The following is a 6665-nucleotide window of genomic DNA, read 5'->3' on the forward strand; positions in this document are numbered from 1 at the left end:
ATGATATGCTTCACTCTGATATTGACAAGGTCTACGATATCCCCAACCTGACTATGGCTTGGAAGACCTTTAGGTACACATTTCTGCAAATTCTTGACAAACATGCTCCGTTGGTTAAATTTAAAATCAAAGGCAACCGCCCACCATGGTTTGATCCTTTGATTACTAAGCTCATGAAAACTAGGGACAAGGCCTGGGCATGTGCTCAGAAAAGTAATTTGGTCAAAAACTGGCTAGAGTACAGGATTATAAGGAATAGATGTGTAAAAAAAATACGGCATGCAAAAAATGCTTACTTTTTCTACACTCTCCTGGAATCACGTGGCAACGCCAATATCTTCTTGAAAACAGTAAAACGTATTGAAAAGGCATCTAATACACTTAACCGAAATGGGGACTTTTTCAGAGCCCCAAAAAACAGTCGACAATTTTAACCTTCATTTTCCTGAAGCTGTGGACCTTTTTGATAATAATGTAGTGCCATAGGTGGGCCACACTTACCAGCAGTGGTGGACAGGGCCCATCTGCAGGTACCTGGACCCCCAGGGGAGGGGCCACTGTGCCAGCCCAAGAGGGGAGGGGCTGCTGGGGGCTCTAGGATCCTAGACAGCTAAGTCCTCGGCGCCAGGCCCTAGGATCCCAGGCAACCCAGACAGCTAAGCCCCTTGGCGCCACCAACGGGGGGCTGTGTGTGCTCTATGGGGTATCTGGGGGCACACACAACCCCACCCCTCGATGGGCAAGAGGCATAAAAGGGCCACTCCCTGGCCGATCGGGGCCAGTCGCAGCTCAAGACTCAAGACCAGCCAGCTGTGCGGGCCAGTGGTGGGAATCTGGGACTCCCGGCTCTACGTCCTTGTAAGGGCAAGTTCCGAGGAAGCCAGAGTCTAGACCCGCACCTTGGCTGGGTCGGATCAGGTAGCCTGCCCTCGGGTAATTGTAGCCGGGGGACCCGAGAGCGTAGTCAGGCTAGGCTGTGTTCCTAGGCTGTGTTCCTAGGCTGTGTCCCTAGGCTGTAACAGAGTATCAGGACTGTTGGAGTGTTGTATTGTAATAAAGAAGTTACCTCTACAAGTGTCTCCGGAACCCATTATAATAATAATAATGTATTGGGAGTCAATCCTGCTAATGCAATTTCTGACACCCCTGTACAAACATTAAACGAATTTAGTTTCCAGCCTATCCACGAAAATAATGTTCTGAAACATCTGTCCTACCTCAAAGGATCCTACTCTTTCAGAGCAGATAGTAAAATATGTGCAGAGTAGTTGCTTATATGTTGCTGCTACATTCCTCGCACTTGATATTTTCCTTGCAATTCCTTGCAAGGTTGTTTGTAGAAGCACAGCATTTGAAGCACACTCCAAATTATTTCAGCATATTCTTCCACTCTTCCAATGGCTTCCTCCTGAACTCACGGCATTTCTGGGAGTGAGGTTTATCATGCAATTGGCATTGCCTTTTTTGATCTTCTATATTTTTATTTGTGATGGTTATCTGTATGGAGTTTACGAACATCATAGGAAATACCTCAGTCTTGTGTACGGAGATTGGCACTCTCGCTGATCCTCGTCTCACCGTTGCTCTTTCGATTTTTGGGAGATCTGGACTGGAGATCTCCGTGGTGCCAAACGTGAAACTTGGGTCATTTCTGGTCCTAGCCAGGTTCCAGATAAACTTTGAGAAAAAAAAGAGAATGGGGGGAATGCAACCTGATGCTCTGACTTGTATCTTGAACCCTTTGTTCTCCATTTCTCCTGCCTGTCGAATGGCAATTTCTCTATGATGGGGTTCACTCCATGGTAGGTATTCAGGAACATGAGACCTGGTAAGTAGGGGTCAGCCTGTGCTGATTCAAGCTCCATCAGAAGATCTCCAAGCTCTCATAACCTTTTGTTGTCTCGACCAGTGATTTTTGGAAAGTTCTGAAACTTCTTGAAGAGGGCCTTCTCAATTATTTCTGAGCTACCATAGCACTCCTCGAGCCTCTCCCACAGCGCATGCAGGCTTGAGGCAGGGTCGTCCATGTTTACCGACCGAATCCTCTTTGCGTACTCTGCAGATTCATTTCCTAACCATTTCATCAACAGGGCAAGTTCTTCAGTTGTTAGAGATGTCGGCATTTCTGATTGCATTCCTTAAGGTAGATCTCCAGGCTCGATCGTTCTCAGAGTGGTCATCAAACTTTACGAGTCCTGTGTTGATTAGCTCGCGGTGAGCCAGGTACCTTTCAAATTCCCTTATGCCTGCTGATCCAGGGTGTGTCCATACTGGCGCTTGTGAGGTGCCATAATTGGCTGTATTGCCTTGCATGCTGTCATTCACGATGGCGTTGAATTGTGGGCCCAAAAGGTTTCTATCACGTTGGTTTGATCCCTTTATGTGACTGTCTGGAATATGGGTCTGACTTGATGCATCCTTGTCTGACCCCACGTGTGCGACGCTGAGTCGGCGACTAACTGCTAGGGCAGAGTATGCATTTTCACCATTCCCGTAGACAGAATTCATGTTCATTCGGTATGCAGGTGGCGATGCCACGACGTCCACCTTTTGCTCAATATTGGTTGGTGGAGGAGCATTGGTGCGTTGTTTAGATCAATCCAACATATTTTTTGTTGGTCCTTGACAAGCATCTGAGTGTCAAACTCACTCCAATTCTCTTACTTATCCAGATCGGTTGCTGCATCGAGCACCTCTGCATGGGCCTTTGCAGCAGCTGCTTCTTTATTGAGTTGCAGGGTGCGCAACTTAGCATCCAGCTCTATCTTCTTTCATGCCATAGTAGCCACCAATGCACTCTCTGCTATCTTGCTTCTTCTTGTATGCGGGCCTTTTCAATTAGCATGTCTTCCTCTTCGGCCATGTAGGATTTACGGGTGTTTGCTGCTTCTGCTGTTGCACATGCCTGAGCCGCTGCTATACTGGTGTAATAAAGCTCGTTGAGGCGACTTCTGGAATCCGTCTTTTATTCAACTTGTATACAGCTGTTCCTTCACACTGCTGACAGGCAGCGTGAGAGGGACAGATAGAGAGAGAGACACACTGCCACGTGGCAACCCGGAGCCCCGCTCCCGCGTGGCCCCCTTTCTCTGTTCGTTCCCGTTCTGACCACGTGTCGTTCGTCTCCACCCCTATTTAATACCCGGGTCATGTGGTACGTTTCCCCCAATCCTGGCTAGCCTCCATGGAATATTCCAGGCCCCCTCGTAAGCTGCCGGGACCACGCCCCTGACTCATCTCCCCATTGGCTGTGGCCAAAGCCAGCAGAACCAATCCCCTACTTACAGCTGTCACCTTTCCATTACGTCAGGGCCACGCCCCAAGGCTTCCCCCCATTGGCTATAAACCAGGACCGGCACAGCCAATCATCATGACAAGTTGTGATACGTCATTGAGCCTGATATATCCTCACATTACACTGGTAGATTATATCTGTGAGTGTGCTGAGCCTTTAGATCTTGTGGTGGACTTGGGTGAGACAGAGTACTGAGATTGTGTCTCTATTAAGCCTTCCACATGGTCCATCCCGTCTTGTATCACTGCCTTCACATTATCATTGAGCAGTTCAAATAAGTGCTCTTGAATGTGAACTCCCTCAACTGTCCTCACCTTCTTCAGGAGGGAGATGTATTTATTTGCCAGCAGCTTGTAGCTTAAACTGCTCACCTTCACTCGATGTATGGCCCGCTGAATTGAGGCCACTGTGTCTGAGGTGTTTTGAGGTTCAGATATGTCTGCTTCAACCCGATCCCATGCCCTTTGTATCCTGGCCTCAAAGTCTTGTTTCTCAGCATCATAGCTTTCCAATGCCCGTTGTGTCAGCCTATCCTCTCTTTGGGGCCTTGAACTCCCTTGGTCCTCTTGAGGCAGGTTGGGAGATCCTAGATTGCTTAAATCACTTGCATTAGCATCTCTCCCTGCTGAACTGTGGCTTTCCATGCTGCGATGCTTGCAACACAAGTTTAATGTAGACTTGCTGCAGAACTGGCTGCTTGAGAACTCCAAGCCTGAGGAGCTGGCTGCTTGAGAGCTCCCAGCCTGATGAGCTGGCTGGTTGAGAGCTCCAAGAAGAGTGTCTTTTTACTGTGCTTGCAGCACAAGTTTAATGTAAACTTGCTGTAGAGCTTGCTGCTTGATAACATTACAATACATGACAGCATGCATCGTAATGCACTCAAGGCTTAACACAAAATATCACACGTACAGAGGAAATAAGGTTTACTGTTTATACTATATGTTGACCTGATGCAGGCAGTAATGAGAAGGACACTAACACTATTTGAACACATATAGTGTGTTGTTTGGAAAAAATGGAAGGAACTGGAAAGAGAGGAAGACCTAACAGAGAATGTCTTTACGACGACGACATCACAAGAGATCGGTGTAACGGTGCGTCCTTTTGCGACATGAGCTTTTGTGGGTTTCGGTCCATAGCCGACCCTAGCTCTAGTACCCGCACCGCTGTGGTTTAATTTATGGTGGGACCTCTGTTTCACGTGACACACCCAATGACCATGTGCGGAGGACAACAACCCGACAATACCGTTTTGACAGATTTATTCAAATACGAACGCCGACGGGTGACAACTGCGGAGCAATCACCCAGGGTATTAAATGTTCCCCCAGTTCTTGAACAGATTACATAAAACGTTCTAACAATAACTTTACAGCCCTTAGGTGATCACTTCCCTTCTTCTCTGCGAGTCGAAGTCCCCGCAGTCTTCAAAATTCGGGAGGGCGACTTTCATGGCAGCGGCGGGTGGTTTTATATGACAATCCACTCCTGGGTGGCAGACAGGTGAACAGAATCGCTGTCCACAGTAAGACTCCAAGCAAACCAATAATCTGCAGTCACCAACACTCCTGGCTCCAAGACGACGGTTGCTGGGATGACACACTGGTGAGCAGACCAACAGTCAACAGCAGAATCCCTGTCGATCGCGCTCACAGGCCAGAAATTAGTCGTCACCACCACTCCTGGCTCCAACTTTCGACTGTACTCTTCAAGATGGCTGCCTCGTCCAAAAATGACGCAGCGAAAATTCACCTCCACGACAAAATGGCCACCTTACCAATACACCTGGGCACACCACGGCTGTGACGCGGTTTGAATATCTGACACCCTACGCTATGTTTATTTTCAACCTGACACTTTTCTCCGCTCTCGAAATTTTGCTCTGTCACTACTTAGCTTATTCCAGGCCCCAATGGCCCTCACTACAGCAAAGCAAATGTTTAAACTCATACTCACGACGCCACACGGCCACCCCGCGCGTCCCTCACCCCTCCTCTCTCGTTCCTCCCCTGTCACCTGGTTCCCCTTACACAAGCTCCACCCATTCCTGTCAATCCGAATCTCTCACCGATCAGGAGACACCCTGCCTCCAAAGCCATCCTCTGACTGCTACAATCGGTGCCAGAAAGATGTGGCCACTACTTGGGCATATTGGCACAAGACAGAGGAAAGTGGAAACAAATGACGAAATGTGCAGTTGACACCGACGGGCTATCTGCCCCAAGGATCGTGGTGATGATGATGATGACTTTTTGTGTTCAGTTTATCGTCCTTCCCCCGCACCTCCGATGAGCACGGTTGGCTACGTACAGTGCGAAATAAGTTCAACATATATACATATTCAGCTTAAATACATGCAGATACTATTAATCATATCGTGTTTACAGTAGGCTTGGTAACTGCCTTCATGTACAATGTGGAATTTTGCCTGATTTACTGTGCACTGTTTCCTGATCAGATTGTAACGGTGATTGCGAACGCTGCAAAGATTGTTTTCCGTTGAAAGGTCTTTGTTCCATTTTTTAGTTTCGAGAAGTGCAGTACGTTTAAGTGTGGGTTGACTGCACACAGACTTTGCATTGTAGACACGCTGTGCTTCCACATACACACACACCCCACCCCGCATCTTTAGGTCGCTCGACATATAAAGTAGATTTGTTATCTTTCACAGTTTTGAATCAAACGTTTCGGCAATGGGCAGTTTTGTACTGTGGAGTATGATGCTCGTGGTTGTGCCGTGGGGCTATGGGCTTGCAGCTAAATTAGCCCCACCGGACTTGCAAAGTATGGTTACTGGAAGATGCAAAGACTACATTTCGAAGCATCCTGAACTTGGGTAAGTGTGCGTGTAGGCGTGGCTCTTAACAACGCATATTGTGGTGGTCGTGATTATGATGATGGTATTAATAATGGCAAATCTTTAACAATGCTTGCTGTTCTCTACACCTTGGTTTTGTTGAAAGATGTCATAATTAAGATGCTATTCCATTTTGAACTTTTCTGATTACTTATCAGGAAGATATACTCAGATGATTTAATCAAGAGTTAGGAACACCCGACTGTTTTATATGTAATGTGAATTCTTATCTCCATTGTATTTTTGAACACTGGTAACAATGTGCATTTGCAGGTATACAGTTGTCCTAAAAGGTCAATGTGGTGACTTGTCATACGTCTCAGGTCTGTCAAGCATACACGAGTTAACACTGATATTAAAACAAACATGTCTCTTTTGTTTTAGGAATAAAGCTTGTGGGTCTATTTGGGAAGCATTTTCCAGGGCTATAAACCAAGGCTGCAGGGTTTCTGAGACAAGTTATGCGGAATTCATTAGATTAGGAAATCATGCTGTCGAACGAAACAAGGTGAT

Source organism: Lampetra fluviatilis, chromosome 4 (genome assembly GCF_964198595.1).
Source record: "Lampetra fluviatilis chromosome 4, kcLamFluv1.1, whole genome shotgun sequence".
NCBI lineage: Eukaryota > Metazoa > Chordata > Hyperoartia > Petromyzontiformes > Petromyzontidae > Lampetra > Lampetra fluviatilis.